This window comes from Equus caballus, chromosome 20 (assembly GCF_041296265.1).
Source record: "Equus caballus isolate H_3958 breed thoroughbred chromosome 20, TB-T2T, whole genome shotgun sequence".
Taxonomy (NCBI): Eukaryota; Metazoa; Chordata; class Mammalia; order Perissodactyla; family Equidae; genus Equus; species Equus caballus.
The window spans coordinates 34,421,129-34,431,951 of NC_091703.1; the positions used below are offsets into that span (position 1 = coordinate 34,421,129).

General features: G+C 42.6%; 1 long non-coding RNA gene across 1 annotated transcript; it reads left to right on the plus strand.

Moving 5' to 3' along the window:
* Positions 1-7,051: 7,051 nt before the first annotated feature.
* Positions 7,052-10,213, plus strand: LOC111769203 (uncharacterized). Its single transcript, XR_011430000.1, has 3 exons — positions 7,052-7,346; positions 7,851-7,932; positions 10,031-10,213. It is a non-coding gene; the product is annotated as an uncharacterized lncRNA (long non-coding RNA).
* Positions 10,214-10,823: the final 610 nt, after the last annotated feature.

Here is a 10,823-nt window from a genome sequence, read left to right on the forward strand (position 1 = left end):
CATTATATGCAGCAAATGTGGCAAAATGTTACTCTTACCTGCACATCCGGTTCTTGTTATCCTCCAGGATAGAAATCAAGAGAGACAACAAACGGGAGTAGGAAAGTAAAAGCTTATTAGCTTGCGCAGAAGGGTGGCACAAGGGAGAAGGTGGGGAAAGGAAAGGGGCAGGTGACCAGCTTGTCTGGGAGCCAGATTGTGGGACTTTTTATTAGACAAAGGCTGGGGAGGAGCGCCTTGTCACGGCTTGTGGGGAGAGGGGTTTCTTGCACTTGCGCTGTTGTTCAACATGCCACCACATGCATTGCATGTATCATTAGCATGCTACCTCTCCACCCCGTGGGTATGATTTTTACTATGGTAATGGGGCTGGGCTCACCTTTAGTCAACTTCTGGGTGGTACACCGAATTGTAAGCCTAAGAATGTCAGAATGTCCACAGGCTGTGGAATGTGGATCTTGGTGGCCTCCATCTGATTCTCTTTGGTTGCTGATTGGTTAGGGACCTTATCCTGTCAGGCCAGAGGCCTTCCAGATGGCCCTATCTCATTAGGCTGGTTCCTCTCTCATTGCCAGTTGGTGAATCTGGGAAAACGTATATAGGATTTATTTTTGTGCTATACCTACATGTTGTCTCTAAGTTTGAAATTATTTCAAAATAAAATTTAAACAAAAACAAGTTACTCTGACTTCAACACCACATCATAATTTATTTAGTATAGTCCTTAATAGTCAAACTTTGATGAGTATTTCTCCATGAATATTTTGACTCTTTCTTTAAATCATTTATTTCAAGTCTCCAGGCATTAGGACATCCTTAGTATCATTCCTGTCCATTTGAAGACTTTATTAAATGATATCTTTCAAGGTCAAAGACTCTCCAAATCTAGGGATTCTGGGATTTGGTGAAAAATACTCAGTGTAATTTATAGCACAACATTGGCCAGCAAAGTATGAGGAATAAGAGGGAGGGAGGAATGCCTTTAGTTTCTCTCACTGGGAAGAGCTCCCCATTCCTGCTGCACTTTCCATGTCCCTGGGCCTGGGGGAAGGATGGCTCCCTCGGACTATGAGAGAAAAATGAAGATGTGGAAACATCTTCCTTCATTACCTCCTCAACCCTTTGGCTTCTCCTCTGTCTGTGCCCATCTCTCCTCCCCGACCCCTGGCCCAGGATCCTTTCCTTCCTCCAGCCTCAGCTAGAGCCCAGCCTCTCACCTACAGCCCACCCCTCAGTTGGAGGTAAGCCATTTGGATCACAGGAGGGCAGAAGAGGAGAGAGAGAGAGAGGTTAGAGTCTTGGGCTGGGAGAAGGTACAGCAGGAATGAAGGAGGTTAGAGTGAGAAGGACTTCTGAATGAGGGTATGATGTGAGTGATCAGAGGGGGAATGAGGACATTTTCACATCTCCATTTGGAAGGGAAGAGAGGGACTTGGGTACAGGGGTGGAGAGCATGGGCAGGGTCTGGATGAGATTCACCCCCACCATCACTCCTATCCTCTGACAACACTTCACACCAGGTCACACCAGGGGGGCCCTTCAGGCTCCACCAGGCAGGTGTATCTTGGCTTCTCTCCAGGGAGGACCCCCAACTATCCAGTCCTGGTGAGTCTTCTCCCACCCAGGTCAGGTCTCCCTGACTCCTGAGTCCACAGCCAGGTCAGAGAGATGTTAGCAGGTGGGAAGTCAAATGTTATGCATCGCAGGGTCCTCCAGTTGAATCACCACAACCCTGGGGGCACTGGCTTTGAGAAAGAAAGACAACAGGAGAAGGATAACAATGGGACCCCACCTCAGCTTCTCTTCTTTCCCAGCAACCTCCATGCCAGGAAGCCCCAGGCAGTGACTTGGTCAGGATACAGAAATCCAGATCTCCACTCTCTTCCAGGAAGTCATGGCTTCAGTTCCGCTGCAGCTATAGTGCCCACCCCAGTGTGAGCCCAGGTGTGGGCAAAGGACGATCCCAGCAAAACACTCTTCCCCAGTTAACTGCCTGGCCAAGCTCCTCACCTCTTTCAAGACTTGCTCAAATTTCACCTACCTAATCACCCCATTTCAAATTGTCACTCATTTCCTTAAATCTCCCTCTCTGCTTCTATTTTTCTTGTCTGTATCTGGTACTTCTTTCCAACCTGCTGTATTATCACCTGAAATGGGAAACCTGAACTCTTTCAGATCTGGACCTGGGGCTGAAAGGACAGGGGTCACTTCCCTTGTGTGTGGTTTGGGGTCATGTTTCTGTGTATGCAGTTCCTGTTGCTCCACATCCTTACCAGCACTTGGTGTTGTCAATGTTCTGTATTTTGACCACTCTAAAAGGTGTGTAGTTGTACCTCATGGTTGTTTTGCTTTTCCCTGCTAACATGATGTGTAGCATCTTTTCATATGATTATTTGCCACCTGTATATCTTCTTTGATAGGTATCACTGTTAAAATACTTGACCCATTTTTCATTCAGGTTGTTTTCTTACTGTTGAATTTTAAGACTTTTTTGGATATTTTGGGTAACAGACCTTTATCAGATGTGTCTTTTGCAAATATTTTCACCTAGTCTGTGGTTTGTCTTCTCATTCTCTTGATGTTGTCTTTTACAGAGCAGAAATTTTTAATTTTAATGAAGTCCAGTTTATCACTTTTTTCATAAATTGCACCTTTGGTTTTGTGTCTAAAAAGTCATCACCATACCCAAGGTCATCAAGATTTTCTCCCACGTTATCTTCTAGGAGTTTTATAGTTTTGCATTTTACCTTTAGGTCTATAATCCATTTTTAGTTAATTCTTGTGAAGTGTGTAAGATCTGGGTCTAGATTCATTTTCTTGCACGTGGATGTCATCCGGTGGTTACAGCAACATTTGTTGAAAAGATTGTCTTTGCTCCATTGTATTGCCTTGCTACCCGTCAAAGATCAGTAGATTATATTTATGTGGGTCTATTCTAGGCTCTCTATTCTGTTCCATTGATCTATTTACCTATTATTTCACCAACACCACACTGTCTTGATTACTGTAGGTTTACAATGTCTTGAAGTTAAGTAGTGTCAGTCCTCCAAATTTCTTCTTATCCTTCAATATTGTGTTGGCTATTAGGATATTTTGCCTCTCTGTATAACCTTTAGAATCATTTTGTTGATACCCACGAAATAACTTGCTGGGATTTTTATTGGGATTGCACTGAACCTATACATCAATTTGAGAAGAACTGACATCTTGAAAAACTGGGAATATTGATATCTTCCTATCCATGAACATGGAATACTTCTCCACTTATTTAGCTCTTCTTTAACATCAGAGGTTTGTGATTTTTCTCATATAGGTCATATACATGTTTTGTTAGATTTTTACCTAAATTTTCATTTGGGGTGGATGCTAAGGTAAATAGTTTTGTGTTTTTAATTTCCAATTCCATTTGTTCTTGTTGCTATATAAGACAACGACTGACTTTTGTATTCAGAAATCAGTTGCATATCTATATACAAACAAGAAAATATCTGAAAAAGAAATAAATTAAACAATCCAATTTACAATAGGAAATGAAAAACCTGCACACTGAAAACTATAAGATTTTGATGGAAAAAACTGAAAACACACATGAATGGGAAGCTATCCCATGTTGCTGGACTGGAAGAATTAATAGTGTTAAAATGTCCATACCACCCAAAGCAATATACAGATTCAGTACAATGCCTATCAAAATGCTAAAATTCTATTCACAGAAATGGAAAAAAAAATCCTAAGGCTTGTATGGAACCACAAAAGACCCCAAATAGTCAAAGCAATCCTAAGAAAAAAGAGCAAAGCTAGAGGCATCACACTTCCTGATTTCAAACTATATTACAAAGCTATAGTAATCAAAACAGCATAGTACTGGCATAAAAATAGACACATGGACCAATGGAACAGAATCAAGAGCCCAAAAATAAACCCTCACATATGTATATGGTCAACTAATATTTGATAAGAAAGCCAAGAATGCTCAGTGGGAAAGCATAGTCTCTCTAACAAATATTGTTGGAAAAACTAAATAGTCGCACTCAGAAGAATGGACCCATAAATTATGTCACCCACAAAAATTATCTCAAAATGGATTAAAGTCTTAAATGTAAGATTTGAAACTGTAAAACTCCTAGAAGAAAGCATAGAGGAAAACCTTCTTAACACTGGTCTTGGCAATGATTTTTTAAATATGACACCAAAGCAAAAGCAACAAAAGCAAAAATAAATATGTGGGACTACATCAAGTTAAAAAGCTTCTACACAGCAAAGAAACAATCAGCAAAATGAAAAGGCAACCTACGGGATGAAAGAAAATATCTGCAAACCATCTATCTGATATGGATTAATATCAAAATATAGAAAGAACTTATGCAACTCAATAGCAAAAGAAAAAAAGTCAGACTGGAAAACGGCAGAGGGGCCAGCCCCATGGCTGAGTGGTTAAGTTCATGTGCTCTGCTTCAGCGGCCCAGGGTTTTGCCGGTTCAGATCCTGGGCATGGACCTAGCATCACTCGTGAAGCCATGCTGAGGTGGTATCTCACATAGCAGAACCAGATGGACATACCACTAGAATATACAACTATGTACTGAGAGGCCTTGGGGAGAAGAAGAAAAAAATAAGAAGAAGAGGGAGAAGGAGAAGGAGGAGAAGAAGGAGGAGGAGCAGGAGCAGGAGGAGGAGGAGGAGAAGAAGAAGGAGGAGGAGGAGGAGGAGGAGGAGCAGGAGAAGAAGAAGAAGATTGGCAACAGATGTTAGCTCAGATGCCAATCTTTAAAAAAAATGAAAAAAGATAGGAAGGAAGGAAGAAAATGGGCAGAGAACCTGAATGGACATTTTTCCAGAAAAGACATACAAATGGCCAAAAGGTACATGAAAAGATGCTCCACCTCTCTAATTAGGGAAATGCAGATAAAAACCACAAAGACATATCACCTCACACTGATTAGAATGACTATTATCAAAAAGACAAGAGATGAGTCTTGGTGAGGATGTGGAGAAAAGGTAATCCCTGTGCACTGTCGATGAGACTATAAACTGGTACAGCCATTATGGAAAACAGTATGAACATTCCTCAAAAAATTAAAAATAGAACTAGCATCTGACTAGGCAGGCCCAATTTGGGGTATATATCCAAAGGAAATGAAATCAGGATCTCAAAGAGATTTCTACTCTCCCAAGTTCCCTGTAGCATTATTCACAATAGCCAACACGTGGAAACAGTCTTAGTGTCCTTCCGTGGATGAATGGATAAAGATGTGGTGTGGACATAAATACAATGGAATAATATTCAGCCCTGTGAAAGAAGGAAATCTCACCTTTACGACAGTATGGATGGACCTTGAGGGCATTATGGTAAATGAAAGAAGTGAGACAGAGAAAAGCAAATACTGTATGATCTCACTTACATGCGGAATCTAAAAAAGCCAAACTCAGAAACAGAGAGTAGAATGGTAGTTGCCAGGGGATGGGGGTGGGGGAAATGGTGACATGTTGGTGAAGGAAACAAACTTCCAGCTATAAACTGAATAAGCTCTGAGGATCTAATGTGCAGCATGGTGACTATACTTAACAATACTATATTATATACTTGAAAGTTGCTAAGAGAGTAAATTACATGTTCCCAATACCAAAAAAAGGAAGGTGATTATATCAGGTGATGGAGATGTTAACTAACCCTTTTGTGGTCATCATTTTTCAATACATACATGTATCAAATCATCACACTGTACACCTTAAACTCATACAATGTTATAGTCAATTGTATGTCAGTAGAATTGGGGAAAAAAAGATCTCCCTTCTAAGGTGAAGGATAAGTTGTTGCATCTGGCCCCTCCTACAACCAAAAGGAGCACAATGCCTAGTGGGCCTCTTTGGATCTTGGAGGCAACGTATTTCTCATTTGGGTGTGTTATTCTGGCCCATTTACAAAGTGACCTGAAAAGCTGCCAGTTTTGAGTGGGGCCCAGAATAAGAGAAGGCTCTGCAACAGGTCTAGGCTGCTGTGAAAGGTGCTCTGCTTCTTGGACCATATGATCCAGCAGGTCCAGTGGTGCTTGAAGTGTCAGTAGCAGGTACGCAAGCTGGTTGGAGCCTTTGGCAGGTCCCTACAGGTGAATCACAGTGCAGCCCCTTAGGATCTTGCAGCAAAGCCCTGCCATCCTCTACAGATAACTAACCTCCTTTTGAGAAACAGCTCTTGGTCTGCTACTGTTCCTTAGTAGAGACTGAACACAGAACCATGGGCCACCAAGTTACTATGCAACCTGAGTTGCCCATCATGAAAAGGGTGTTATTTGATTCACCAAGCCATTAAGTTGGACATGCACAGCAGCACTCTATCATCAAATGGAAGCGGTATATACACAATTAGGCATGAGCAGGTGCTGAGGACACAACTAGGTTAAATGAACAAGGAGTCCAAAACCCATGGTCCCCACTACCTTACAAAGTCCTGCTACACTACCTTCTCTGTCGCAGCCTGCACCTATAGCTTGATGGGGAGTTCCCTACAATCAGTTGACAGAGGAAGAGAAGACTCAGGCCTGGTTTACAGACGGTTCTGCACAATATGCAGATACCACCCAAAAGTGGACAGCTGCAGCACTACAAAGGCCTTTTCTGGGACATCCCTGAAGGACAGCAGTGAAGGGAAACCCTCCCAGAGGACAGAATTTCAAGAAGTCACCTGGTTGTTCACTTGGAAATAGAAATGGTCAGATATGCAAGTGTATACAGATTCCTGGGCTGTAGTCAATGGTTTGCCTGGATGGGATGTGGAAGGAACGTGATTGAAAAATTGGTGACAAGGAAATTTGAGGAAGAGGTATGTAGGTAGACCTCTCTGAATGGGTAAATAATGTGAAGATATTTGTATCCCATGTGAATGCTCACCAAAGGGTGACCTCAGCAGAGGAGGATTTTAATAATCAAGTAGATAGGATGACCCATTCTGTAGATACCTGTCAACCCCTTTCCCCAGCCACCCCCATAATCATCCAATGAGGTCATAAACAAAGAGGCCATAGTGGCAGGGATGAAGGTTATGCATGGGGTCAGAAACATGGACTTCCACTCACCAAGGCTGAGCTGGCTACTGCCACTGCTGAGTGCCCAATATGCCAGCAGCAGAGACCAACACTGAGTACTGATATGGCACCATTCCCTGGGGTGCCATCAAGCTTCCTGGTAGCAGGTTGATTATATTGAACTGCTTCCATCATGGAAGGGGTAACATTTCATCCTTACTGGAATAGACAGTTACTCTCAATACAGATGTGCCTTTTCTGCAAAGACTGCTTCTGCCAAAACTACCATCTGAGGACTTACAGAATGCCCTATCCACCACCATGGTATTTCACACAGCATTGCTTCTGATCAGGGAACTCATTTCACAGCAAAAGAAGTGTGGTAATGGGCCCACGCTCACAGAATTCAGGTGTTTTACCACATTCCCCACAATTCTGGTTTGGTAGAATGGTGGAATGGCCTTTTGAAGACCCAGTGATAGCACCAGCTAGGTTGCAATACTTTGCAGGGCTGAGGCAAGGCTCTCCAGATGGCTTATATGCTCTGAATCAGCATCCAATATATGGTGCTGTTTCTCCCATAGCCAGGCTTCACAGGTCTAGGAACCAACTGGTGGTAATGGGAATAGCAACACTCACTATTACTCCTAGTGACCCATTAGCAAAATTTTTGCCTCCTGTTCCCACAACTTTATGCTCTGCTGGCCTAGAGGTCTTAATTCAGAAGGGGGAGTGCTTCCACCAGGAGACACAACAAAGATTCCATTGAGCTGGAACCTGAGACTTCCATCTGGCCACTTTGGTCTCCTTATGCTTCTGAATCAACAGGCAAAGAAGGGAGTTATGGTGCTGGGTGAGGAGATCAGTCCTGATTACCAAGGGGAAATTGGACTACTGTTCCACAATGGAGGTAAGAAAGGGTATGTCTGGAACACAGGAGAACACTGAGGGCATATTTTAGTTTTACCATGCCCTGTGCTCAAGGAAAATGGAAAATTATAAAATCCCCATTGAGCAGGAATACTAATGGTCCAGACCCTTCAAAAGGAAGGTTTGGGTGAGCCTACCAGGAAAAGGACCATGACCAGCTGAAGTGCTTACTGAAGGCAAAGGAAGAACAGAGCAGATAGCAGAAGGCAGTTTTAATTACCAGCTATAACCATGTAATCAGTCAAAGAAACAAGGACTGGAATTGTCATTAGTATTTCCTTCTTATTTTGCTATGAATAATGAAAAGGTTGTGTATGTGTGTGTGTATAATACCTTAGTTTTCTTTCCTCTCATTCCCTTATCATGTAGCATAAGATGTATTGATTTTATGTCATAGGCTTTAAGTACTGTTAATTTTACATCATGGTATTTACAAGGAGAAGAATAAACATCACTCAAGGACTTTACCTCCTCTTCTAGGGAAGATGTCAGAGCACTTTCAGTTGTACCCAGGATACTTAAATCATGTTAAGTGAAATGACGACCTTGTTATTGTCCTTATTTGGAGATTAAGTATGGATTAAGGAGATGCTCATCAGTGCTAGGTTGACAACCGATGGACTTGTGATGGTTAATTTTATATGTCAACCTGACTGGGTCACAGGGTGCCAGATATTTGGCTAAACATTATTTCTGGGTGTGTCTGTGAAGGTGTTTCCAGATGAGATTGGTATGTGAATCAGCAGACTCAGTAAAGCAGACTGCCCTGCCCAGTGTCGGTGGGCATCATCCAATCCACTCATGGCCTGAACAGAACAAAAAGTGGAGGAAGGGAGAATTTACTCCTTTTTTGTGCCTGATTGCAGGAGCTGGAATGTCGGTCCTCTGCCCTCAGAATGGGACTTTTTTACACCATTGGCTCCTGTGTTCTCAGGACTTCAGACTCAAACTGAATTACGTCACTGGCTTTCCTTGGTCTCCAGCTTGCAGAGGGTAGATTAAAGGACTTCTCAGCCTCCATAATCACACGAGCCAATTCCTTATATCATATTATATGTACCCTATTGGTTCATATATAGCCTATTGGTTCTGTTTCTCTGGAGAACCCTAACACAAATGATTATTAAGCAATGTAATTAATAAAGCAAACATTGATGAGGATAAAACAAAGGTCTTAACGCAGCACAACTGAAGGTTGGGCGAACCGAAGGGACCCCTTGCTGGTCCAACATTAAAGGACCCCAAACAACATGGCTCCATTTACGCCAGTTTGGAGGAATTTAAAAAGCAGGAAGACAAAACTCACAATGAGAACCCTGACCTGCAACAGGCAGGCAGATTAATCAAGCTAAAGATGACTAATGACCAACGTAGTGTGGCTTGATCCTTTAAAGGGTATCCAGAGCCTTGTACACAGAATGGGTGAAAGGGTCAGGGGTGGAGAGAGAAGTGTCCAGGACTCCTTTACACAGGAGCCCCAAGCACTGTGGCACCAAAACCTCTCGATGAAGCCCTACCATAGGCTACAATTAGGTTGAGAGAATATAGAAATGTAAGTGTTGATAGGATTAAGGTGAAAATCAGGATGAAAATGGAATGTTTAAACAGGCTTTAAGTGAAGAGGTTGTGTCTCCTTTACCTGAATGTTTCGTGGGAATGGATATGTCTGACATGGGAACACATTCTCTAACTACTATTGTAAAACAGAAGGCATGTAAATCCATCCTTCAAGCAATATTAACTGGACATGCTCAGTGGAAACCAAACAGTGTAGAACAGAAGCTGGAGTGCAGTGCAGACACACTCTCTGCACAAGAGCCCTGGGTGGAGCGGGCACTGGAGCTCTGGCAAAGGCCCCTGAGCATCTCCCAGTGATGATCTGAACTAGAGAAGTTCAATTCGAGGGGCAGTTACTAGATTCCTACTGGACATTAATTGAAACTGCCCTTATGACTGAAAGACATAAAATAATCTCGAATGTGAAATACCCACGTTGTCTTGGAAAATGTCGGAGAAACACTCATAGAGAGGACAGTGCCCGGAAGAGTTCCATTAAAAAGTGGAAATGGTTTATACAGGATCATGCTACCAGGGAAATGCAGGAAGGATACACACACGAGCAGGGAGCCTCTTTTGTCCTACATCTGACTTTGGAACTGCATGAGGAGCTGCTGGATTCTATCGTCACTTGGACAATGTCCTATAAACACCTCTCAACTGACCTACACAGAGCTGCTTGGTTTATGGATAGCAGCTCCAAGGTGAGCAGACAACATCTTCTTTGCAGTCACTGTGTTTCCTCTCTCTTCCCTGGAGGATCTGGGGAGGAGGAGTGGGGAGGATGCTATGCAATCTTATTTTTCCCAAGTGGAGAGGAAGTTAGTATGATTATATCTCTACGCCACTTTCTTTTTTCCTAGCCAATGCAGTGGTCTCAGGACAGAGATGCAATGACAAGTGCCAGAAACAGGAATGATTCCTAAGCAAGAAATTGTAACTATATTTTTAAACCCCTATGTCAGAATTCCTAAGGACCTAAAGGAGGAAGTTCCTGCCTTCACCCCATCTGACAGTGAATGAGGTGACAGTGAATGACGGCTATATTTCCTTGTGGTCAGCCTACTAGTTCTGTATCTATGGGACCCTCTCTTCTATGAATGGGAGTGGACTGAGGGAGAGGGATGGCTAGACTAGTATTGCCGCCTGTAGCACAGCAAGCAAACCTAATGTTCTTTCCAAAGATATAGACGTTTGGTAAAAATGGAGAATAGAAATACCAGATGAGGGTAAAGGAATGAATAGACGTTTTATGTAATGAAAGAAACCCAATATTACATTAACACCTCAAAAGAGGTCTGAGCAAGAGATGAT